Here is an 11,625-nt window from a genome sequence, read left to right as displayed (position 1 = left end):
CTTGCTCACACGGCTTCACTTCACACTGTCCGAGGTCCTTTATGGACCCGTCCACATATCGAGTCCGAGCGGCGTGGTGGTGTGGCATGCAAGCCGGACTCGATCTGCGCGACCCTGTCCGCAGCAAGAACGGCCAGATATTACCAGTCATCGGAAACAGGACGACTGTCAAACATCCACACCGGTATCATGGAGTCAGATACACACTGGTAGGCATGGGAGGGATCAGAGACGATCGTCACGCATATCCAGAGCGGAAGTGCGCGCGAGGCCAAAATAGCAAAAGCAGTCGCCCACCGTGGGGCTCGAACCCACGACCACAAGATTAAGAGTCTTGCGCTCTACCGACTGAGCCAGACGGGCTTCATACTCGCACACAAACCCGAAACATACAAAATCAAACAAACCGACGCGCTCGCTACCACCCACTCGTCCCAGCGATCGCACACAGCCCACACAGGCCCCACCACGATCCGCGATCGACAGAAGAAGCACTGGTCGGACATCTCGATTCAACGAGTCGTGATCGGCCCAGCCACCCTGTCTCTTCGCACCAACTCCGTCTTGCTCACACGGCTTCACTTCACACTGTCCGAGGTCCTTGATGGACCCGTCCACATATCGAGTCCGAGCGGCGTGGTGGTGTGGCATGCAAGCCGGACTCGATCTGCGCGACCCTGTCCGCAGCAAGAGCGGCCAGATTTTACCAGTCATCGGAAACAGGACGACTGTCAAACATCCACACCGGTATCATGGAGTCAGATACACACTGGGAGGCATGGGAGGGATCAGAGACGATCGTCACGCATATCAAGAGCGGACGTGCGCGCGAGGCCAAAATAGCAAAAGCAGTCGCCCACCGTGGGGCTCGAACCCACGACCACAAGATTAAGAGTCTTGCGCTCTACCGACTGAGCTAGACGGGCTTCATACTCGCACACAAACCCTAAACATACAAAATCAAACAAACCGACGCGCTCGCTACCACCCACTCGTCCCAGCGATCGCACACAGCCCACACAGGCCCCACCCCGATCCGCGATCGACAGAAGAAGCACTGGTCGGACATCTCGATTCAACGAGTCGTGATCGGCCCAGCCACCCTGTCTCTTCGAACCAACTCCGTCTTGCTCACACGGCTTCCCTTCACACTGTCCGAGGTCCTTGATGGACCCGTCTACATGTCGAGTCCGAGCGGCGTGGTGGTGTGGCATGCAAGCCGGACTCGATCTGCGCGACCCTGTCCGCAGCAAGAACGGCCAGATATTACCAGTCATCGGAAACAGGACGACTGTCAAACATCCACACCGGTATCATGGACACAGATACACACTGGGAGGCGTGGGAGGGATCAGAGACGCTCGCCACGCATATCAAGAGCGGACGTGCGCGCGAGGCCAAAATAGCAAAAGCAGTCGCCCACCGTGGGGCTCGAACCCACGACCACAAGATTAAGAGTCTTGCGCTCTACCGACTGAGCTAGACGGGCTTCATACTCGCACACAAACCCAAAACATACAAAATCAAACAAACCGACGCGCTCGCTACCACCCACTCGTCCCAGCGATCGCACACAGCCCACACAGGCCCCACCACGATTCGCGATCGACAGAAGAAGCACTGGCCGGACATCTCGATTCAACGAGTCGTGATCGGCCCAGCCACCCTGTCTCTTCGAACCAACTCCGTCTTGCTCACACGGCTTCACTTCACACTGTCCGAGGTCCTTGATGGACCCGTCCACATGTCGAGTCCGAGCGGCGTGGTGGTGTGGCATGCAAGCCGGACTCGATCTGCGCGACCCTGTCCGCAGCAAGAACGGCCAGATATTACCAGTCATCGGAAACAGGACGACTGTCAAACATCCACACCGGTATCATGGACACAGAAACACACTGGGAGGCGTGGGAGGGATCAGAGACGCTCGCCACGCATATCAAGAGCGGACGTGCGCGCGAGGCCAAAATGGCAAAAGCAGTCGCCCACCGTGGGGCTCGAACCCACGACCACAAGATTAAGAGTCTTGCGCTCTACCGACTGAGCTAGACGGGCTTCATACTCGCACACAAACCCAAAACATACAAAATCAAACAAACCGACGCGCTCGCTACCACCCACTCGTCCCAGCGATCGCACACAGCCCACACAGGCCCCACCCCGATCCGCGATCGACAGAAGAAGCACTGGCCGGACATCTCGATTCAACGAGTCGTGATCGGCCCAGCCACCCTGTCTCTTCGCACCAACTCCGTCTTGCTCACACGGCTTCACTTCACACTGTCCGAGGTCCTTGATGGACCCGTCCACATATCGAGTCCGAGCGGCGTGGTGGTGTGGCATGCAAGCCGGACTCGATCTGCGCGACCCTGTCCGCAGCAAGAACGGCCAGATATTACCAGTCATCGGAAACAGGACGACTGTCAAACATCCACACCGGTATCATGGAGTCAGATACACACTGGGAGGCATGGGAGGGATCAGAGACGCTCGCCACGCATATCAAGAGCGGACGTGCGCGCGAGGCCAAAATAGCAAAAGCAGTCGCCCACCGTGGGGCTCGAACCCACGACCACAAGATTAAGAGTCTTGCGCTCTACCGACTGAGCTAGACGGGCTTCATACTCGCACACAAACCCAAAACATACAAAATCAAACAAACCGACGCGCTCGCTACCACCCACTCGTCCCAGCGATCGCACACAGCCCACACAGGCCCCACCACGATCCGCGATCGACAGAAGAAGCACTGGTCGGACATCTCGATTCAACGAGTCGTGATCGGCCCAGCCACCCTGTCTCTTCGCACCAACTCCGTCTTGCTCACACGGCTTCACTTCACACTGTCCGAGGTCCTTGATGGACCCGTCCACATGTCGAGTCCGAGCGGCGTGGTGGTGTGGCATGCAAGCCGGACTCGATCTGCGCGACCCTGTCCGCAGCAAGAACGGCCAGATATTACCAGTCATCGGAAACAGGACGACTGTCAAACATCCACACCGGTATCATGGACACAGATACACACTGGGAGGCATGGGAGGGATGAGAGACGATCGTCACGCATATCAAGAGCGGACGTGCGCGCGAGGCCAAAATAGCAAAAGCAGTCGCCCACCGTGGGGCTCGAACCCACGACCACAAGATTAAGAGTCTTGCGCTCTACCGACTGAGCTAGACGGGCTTCATACTCGCACACAAACCCAAAACATACAAAATCAAACAAACCGACGCGCTCGCTACCACCCACTCGTCCCAGCGATCGCACACAGCCCACACAGGCCCCACCACGATCCGCGATCGACAGAAGAAGCACTGGTCGGACATCTCGATTCAACGAGTCGTGATCGGCCCAGCCACCCTGTCTCTTCGCACCAACTCCGTCTTGCTCACACGGCTTCACTTCACACTGTCCGAGGTCCTTGATGGACCCGTCCACATATCGAGTCCGAGCGGCGTGGTGGTGTGGCATGCAAGCCGGACTCGATCTGCGCGACCCTGTCCGCAGCAAGAGCGGCCAGATTTTACCAGTCATCGGATACAGGACGACTGTCAAACATCCACACCGGTATCATGGACTCAGATACACACTGGGAGGCGTGGGAGGGATCAGAGACGCTCGCCACGCATATCAAGCGCGGACGTGCGCGCGAGGCCAAAATGGCAAAAGCAGTCGCCCACCGTGGGGCTCGAACCCACGACCACAAGATTAAGAGTCTTGCGCTCTACCGACTGAGCTAGACGGGCTTCATACTCGCACACAAACCCAAAACATACAAAATCAAACAAACCGACGCGCTCGCTACCACCCACTCGTCCCAGCGATCGCACACAGCCCACACAGGCCCCACCACGATCCGCGATCGACAGAAGAAGCACTGGTCGGACATCTCGATTCAACGAGTCGTGATCGGCCCAGCCACCCTGTCTCTTCGAACCAACTCCGTCTCGCTCACACGGCTTCACTTCACACTGTCCGAGGTCCTTGATGGACCCGTCCACATGTCGAGTCCGAGCGGCGTGGTGGTGTGGCATGCAAGCCGGACTCGATCTGCGCGACCCTGTCCGCAGCAAGAACGGCCAGATATTACCAGTCATCGGAAACAGGACGACTGTCAAACATCCACACCGGTATCATGGACTCAGATACACACTGGGAGGCGTGGGAGGGATCAGAGCCGCTCGCCACGCATATCAAGAGCGGACATGCGCACGAGGCCAAAATGGCAAAAGCAGTCGCCCACCGTGGGGCTCGAACCCACGACCACAAGATTAAGAGTCTTGCGCTCTACCGACTGAGCTAGACGGGCTTCATACTCGCACACAAACCCAAAACATACAAAATCAAACAAACCGACGCGCTCGCTACCACCCACTCGTCCCAGCGATCGCACACAGCCCACACAGGCCCCACCCCGATCCGCGATCGACAGAAAAAGCACTGGTCGGACATCTCGATTCAACGAGTCGTGATCGGCCCAGCCACCCTGTCTCTTCGCACCAACTCCGTCTTGCTCACACGGCTTCACTTCACACTGTCCGAGGTCCTTGATGGACCCGTCCACATATCGAGTCCGAGCGGCGTGGTGGTGTGGCATGCAAGCCGGACTCGATCTGCGCGACCCTGTCCGCAGCAAGAACGGCCAGATTTTACCAGTCATCGGAAACAGGACGACTGTCAAACATCCACACCGGTATTATGGACACCGATACACACTGGGAGGCGTGGGAGGGATCAGAGACGCTCGTCACGCATATCAAGAGCGGACGTGCGCGCGAGGCCAAAATAGCAAAAGCAGTCGCCCACCGTGGGGCTCGAACCCACGACCACAAGATTAAGAGTCTTGCGCTCTACCGACTGAGCTAGACGGGCTTCATACTCGCACACAAACCCAAAACATACAAAATCAAACAAACCGACGCGCTCGCTACCACCCACTCGTCCCAGCGATCGCACACAGCCCACACAGGCCCCACCCCGATCCGCGATCGACAGAAGAAGCACTGGTCGGACATCTCGATTCAACGAGTCGTGATCGGCCCAGCCACCCTGTCTCTTCGCACCAACTCCGTCTTGCTCACACGGCTTCACTTCACACTGTCCGAGGTCCTTGATGGACCCGTCCACATATCGAGTCCGAGCGGCGTGGTGGTGTGGCATGCAAGCCGGACTCGATCTGCGCGACCCTGTCCGCAGCAAGAGCGGCCAGATTTTACCAGTCATCGGAAACAGGACGACTGTCAAACATCCACACCGGTATCATGGAGTCAGATACACACTGGGAGGCATGGGAGGGATCAGAGACGATCGTCACGCATATCAAGAGCGGACGTGCGCGCGAGGCCAAAATAGCAAAAGCAGTCGCCCACCGTGGGGCTCGAACCCACGACCACAAGATTAAGAGTCTTGCGCTCTACCGACTGAGCTAGACGGGCTTCATACTCGCACACAAACCCAAAACATACAAAATCAAACAAACCGACGCGCTCGCTACCACCCACTCGTCCCAGCGATCGCACACAGCCCACACAGGCCCCACCCCGATCCGCGATCGACAGAAGAAGCACTGGTCGGACATCTCGATTCAACGAGTCGTGATCGGCCCAGCCACCCTGTCTCTTCGCACCAACTCCGTCTTGCTCACACGGCTTCACTTCACGCTGTCCGAGGTCCTTGATGGACCCGTCCACATGTCGAGTCCGAGCGGCGTGGTGGTGTGGCATGCAAGCCGGACTCGATCTGCGCGACCCTGTCCGCAGCAAGAACAGCCAGATATTACCAGTCATCGGAAACAGGACGACTGTCAAACATCCACACCGGTATCATGGACACCGATACACACTGGGAGGCGTGGGAGGGATCAGAGACGATCGTCACGCATATCAAGAGCGGACGTGAGCGCGAGGCCAAAATGGCAAAAGCAGTCGCCCACCGGGGGGCTCGAACCCACGACCACAAGATTAAGAGTCTTGCGCTCTACCGACTGAGCTAGACGGGCTTCATACTCGCACACAAACCCAAAACATACAAAATCAAACAAACCGACGCGCTCGCTACCACCCACTCGTCCCAGCGATCGCACACAGCCCACACAGGCCCCACCACGATCCGCGATCGACAGAAGAAGCACTGGTCGGACATCTCGATTCAACGAGTCGTGATCGGCCCAGCCACCCTGTCTCTTCGCACCAACTCCGTCTTGCTCACACGGCTTCACTTCACGCTGTCCGAGGTCCTTGATGGACCCGTCCACATATCGAGTCCGAGCGGCGTGGTGGTGTGGCATGCAAGCCGGACTCGATCTGCGCGACCCTGTCCGCAGCAAGAACGGCCAGATTTTACCAGTCATCGGAAACAGGACGACTGTCAAACATCCACACCGGTATCATGGAGTCAGATACACACTGAGAGGCGTGGGAGGGGATCAGAGACGATCGTCACGCATATCAAGAGCGGACGTGCGCGCGAGGCCAAAATAGCAAAAGCAGTCGCCCACCGTGGGGCTCGAACCCACGACCACAAGATTAAGAGTCTTGCGCTCTACCGACTGAGCTAGACGGGCTTCATACTCGCACACAAACCCAAAACATACAAAATCAAACAAACCGACGCGCTCGCTACCACCCACTCGTCCCAGCGATCGCACACAGCCCACACAGGCCCCACCACGATCCGCGATCGACAGAAGAAGCACTGGTCGGACATCTCGATTCAACGAGTCGTGATCGGCTCAGCCACCCTGTCTCTTCGAACCAACTCCGTCTTGCTCACACGGCTTCACTTCACACTGTCCGAGGTCCTTGATGGACCCGTCCACATGTCGAGTCCGAGCGGCGTGGTGGTGTGGCATGCAAGCCGGACTCGATCTGCGCGACCCTGTCCGCAGCAAGAGCGGCCAGATTTTACCAGTCATCGGAAACAGGACGACTGTCAAACATCCACACCGGTATCATGGACTCAGATACACACTGGGAGGCGTGGGAGGGATCAGAGACGCTCGCCACGCATATCAAGCGCGGACGTGCGCGCGAGGCCAAAATGGCAAAAGCAGTCGCCCACCGTGGGGCTCGAACCCACGACCACAAGATTAAGAGTCTTGCGCTCTACCGACTGAGCTAGACGGGCTTCATACTCGCAAACAAACCCAAAACATACAAAATCAAACAAACCGACGCGCTCGCTACCACCCACTCGTCCCAGCGATCGCACACAGCCCACACAGGCCCCACCCCGATCCGCGATCGACAGAAGAAGCACTGGTCGGACATCTCGATTCAACGAGTCGTGATCGGCCCAGCCACCCTGTCTCTTCGAACCAACTCCGTCTTGCTCACACGGCTTCACTTCACGCTGTCCGAGGTCCTTGATGGACCCGTCCACATATCGAGTCCGAGCGGCGTGGTGGTGTGGCATGCAAGCCGGACTCGATCTGCGCGACCCTGTCCGCAGCAAGAACGGCCAGATTTTACCAGTCATCGGAAACAGGACGACTGTCAAACATCCACACCGGTATCATGGAGTCAGATACACACTGGGAGGCATGGGAGGGATCAGGGACGATCGTCACGCATATCAAGAGCGGACGTGCGCGCGAGGCCAAAATAGCAAAAGCAGTCGCCCACCGTGGGGCTCGAACCCACGACCACAAGATTAAGAGTCTTGCGCTCTACCGACTGAGCTAGACGGGCTTCATACTCGCACACAAACCCAAAACATACAAAATCAAACAAACCGACGCGCTCGCTACCACCCACTCGTCCCAGCGATCGCACACAGCCCACACAGGCCCCACCCCGATCCGCGATCGACAGAAGAAGCACTGGTCGGACATCTCGATTCAACGAGTCGTGATCGGCCCAGCCACCCTGTCTCTTTGCACCAACTCCGTCTTGCTCACACGGCTTCACTTCACACTGTCCGAGGTCCTTGATGGACCCGTCCACATATCGAGTCCGAGCGGCGTGGTGGTGTGGCATGCAAGCCGGACTCGATCTGCGCGACCCTGTCCGCAGCAAGTACGGCCAGATTTTACCAGTCATCGGAAACAGGACGACTGTCAAACATCCACACCGGTATCATGGAGTCAGATACACACTGGGAGGCATGGGAGGGATCAGAGACGATCGTCACGCATATCAAGAGCGGACGTGCGCGCGAGGCCAAAATAGCAAAAGCAGTCGCCCACCGTGGGGCTCGAACCCACGACCACAAGATTAAGAGTCTTGCGCTCTACCGACTGAGCTAGACGGGCTTCATACTCGCACACAAACCCAAAACATACAAAATCAAACAAACCGACGCGCTCGCTACCACCCACTCGTCCCAGCGATCGCACACAGCCCACACAGGCCCCACCCCGATCCGCGATCGACAGAAGAAGCACTGGCCGGACATCTCGATTCAACGAGTCGTGATCGGCCCAGCCACCCTGTCTCTTTGCACCAACTCCGTCTTGCTCACACGGCTTCACTTCACACTGTCCGAGGTCCTTGATGGACCCGTCCACATATCGAGTCCGAGCGGCGTGGTGGTGTGGCATGCAAGCCGGACTCGATCTGCGCGACCCTGTCCGCAGCAAGAGCGGCCAGATTTTACCAGTCATCGGAAACAGGACGACTGTCAAACATCCACACCGGTATCATGGAGTCAGATACACACTGGGAGGCATGGGAGGGATCAGAGACGATCGTCACGCATATCAAGAGCGGACGTGCGCGCGAGGCCAAAATAGCAAAAGCAGTCGCCCACCGTGGGGCTCGAACCCACGACCACAAGATTAAGAGTCTTGCGCTCTACCGACTGAGCTAGACGGGCTTCATACTCGCACACAAACCCAAAACATACAAAATCAAACAAACCGACGCGCTCGCTACCACCCACTCGTCCCAGCGATCGCACACAGCCCACACAGGCCCCACCCCGATCCGCGATCGACAGAAGAAGCACTGGTCGGACATCTCGATTCAACGAGTCGTGATCGGCCCAGCCACCCTGTCTCTTCGCACCAACTCCGTCTTGCTCACACGGCTTCACTTCACACTGTCCGAGGTCCTTGATGGACCCGTCCACATATCGAGTCCGAGCGGCGTGGTGGTGTGGCATGCAAGCCGGACTCGATCTGCGCGACCCTGTCCGCAGCAAGAGCGGCCAGATTTTACCAGTCATCGGAAACAGGACGACTGTCAAACATCCACACCGGTATCATGGAGTCAGATACACACTGGGAGGCATGGGAGGGATCAGAGACGATCGTCACGCATATCAAGAGCGGACGTGCGCGCGAGGCCAAAATAGCAAAAGCAGTCGCCCACCGGGGGGCTCGAACCCACGACCACAAGATTAAGAGTCTTGCGCTCTACCGACTGAGCTAGACGGGCTTCATACTCGCACACAAACCCAAAACATACAAAATCAAACAAACCGACGCGCTCGCTACCACCCACTCGTCCCAGCGATCGCACACAGCCCACACAGGCCCCACCCCGATCCGCGATCGACAGAAGAAGCACTGGTCGGACATCTCGATTCAACGAGTCGTGATCGGCCCAGCCACCCTGTCTCTTCGCACCAACTCCGTCTTGCTCACACGGCTTCACTTCACACTGTCCGAGGTCCTTGATGGACCCGTCCACATATCGAGTCCGAGCGGCGTGGTGGTGTGGCATGCAAGCCGGACTCGATCTGCGCGACCCTGTCCGCAGCAAGAGCAGCCAGATTTTACCAGTCATCGGAAACAGGACGACTGTCAAACATCCACACCGGTATCATGGAGTCAGATACACACTGGGAGGCATGGGAGGGATCAGGGACGATCGTCACGCATATCAAGAGCGGACGTGAGCGCGAGGCCAAAATAGCAAAAGCAGTCGCCCACCGTGGGGCTCGAACCCACGACCACAAGATTAAGAGTCTTGCGCTCTACCGACTGAGCTAGACGGCTTCATACTCGCACACAAACCCAAAACATACAAAATCAAACAAACCGACGCGCTCGCTACCACCCACTCGTCCCAGCGATCGCACACAGCCCACACAGGCCCCACCACGATCCGCGATCGACAGAAGAAGCACTGGCCGGACATCTCGATTCAACGAGTCGTGATCGGCCCAGCCACCCTGTCTCTTCGAACCAACTCCGTCTTGCTCACACGGCTTCACTTCACGCTGTCCGAGGTCCTTGATGGACCCGTCCACATGTCGAGTCCGAGCGGTGTGGTGGTGTGGCATGCAAGCCGGACTCGATCTGCGCGACCCTGTCCGCAGCAAGAACGGCCAGATATTACCAGTCATCGGAAACAGGACGACTGTCAAACATCCACACCGGTATCATGGACACAGATACACACTGGGAGGCGTGGGAGGGATCAGAGACGCTCGCCACGCATATCAAGAGCGGACGTGCGCGCGAGGCCAAAATGGCAAAAGCAGTCGCCCACCGTGGGGCTCGAACCCACGACCACAAGATTAAGAGTCTTGCGCTCTACCGACTGAGCTAGACGGGCTTCATACTCGCACACAAACCCAAAACATACAAAATCAAACAAACCGACGCGCTCGCTACCACCCACTCGTCCCAGCGATCGCACACAGCCCACACATGCCCCACCACGATCCGCGATCGACAGAAGAAGCACTGGTCGGACATCTCGATTCAACGAGTCGTGATCGGCCCAGCCACCCTGTCTCTTCGAACCAACTCCGTCTTGCTCACACGGCTTCACTTCACACTGTCCGAGGTCCTTGATGGACCCGTCCACATGTCGAGTCCGAGCGGCGTGGTGGTGTGGCATGCAAGCCGGACTCGATCTGCGCGACCCTGTCCGCAGCAAGAACGGCCAGATATTACCAGTCATCGGAAACAGGACGACTGTCAAACATCCACACCGGTATCATGGAGTCAGATACACACTGGGAGGCATGGGAGGGATCAGAGACGATCGTCACGCATATCAAGAGCGGACGTGCGCGCGAGGCCAAAATAGCAAAAGCAGTCGCCCACCGTGGGGCTCGAACCCACGACCACAAGATTAAGAGTCTTGCGCTCTACCGACTGAGCTAGACGGGCTTCATACTCGCACACAAACCCAAAACATACAAAATCAAACAAACCGACGCGCTCGCTACCACCCACTCGTCCCAGCGATCGCACACAGCCCACGCAGGCCCCACCCCGATCCGCGATCGACAGAAGAAGCACTGGTCGGACATCTCGATTCAACGAGTCGTGATCGGCCCAGCCACCCTGTCTCTTCGAACCAACTCCGTCTTGCTCACACGGCTTCACTTCACACTGTCCGAGGTCCTTGATGGACCCGTCCACATATCGAGTCCGAGCGGCGTGGTGGTGTGGCATGCAAGCCGGACTCGATCTGCGCGACCCTGTCCGCAGCAAGAGCGGCCAGATATTACCAGTCATCGGAAACAGGACGACTGTCAAACATCCACACCGGTATCATGGAGTCAGAAACACACTGGGAGGCGTGGGAGGGATCAGGGGCGATCGTCACGCATATCAAGCGCGGACGTGCGCGCGAGGCCCAAAATAGCAAAAAGCAGTCGCCCCACCGTGGGGCTCGAACCCACGACCACCAAGATTAGAGTCTTGGCGCTCTTACCCGACTGGAGCTAGA

General features: G+C 57.7%; 1 pseudogene across 1 annotated transcript; it reads right to left on the bottom strand.

Annotated features, from left to right (window-relative positions):
* Nucleotides 1–11,552: 11,552 nt before the first annotated feature.
* PITG_27469 lies at nucleotides 11,553–11,625 on the bottom strand (annotated as a pseudogene). The gene has a single exon. The product of its transcript is annotated as a tRNA-OTHER (tRNA).

This window comes from Phytophthora infestans, genomic scaffold (assembly GCF_000142945.1).
Source record: "Phytophthora infestans T30-4 supercont1.21 genomic scaffold, whole genome shotgun sequence".
In the NCBI taxonomy this organism is placed as follows: domain Eukaryota; phylum Oomycota; class Peronosporomycetes; order Peronosporales; family Peronosporaceae; genus Phytophthora; species Phytophthora infestans.
The sequence above is the reverse complement of the archived record's forward strand: the minus strand, read 5'-3'. Positions and strand labels throughout refer to the sequence as shown.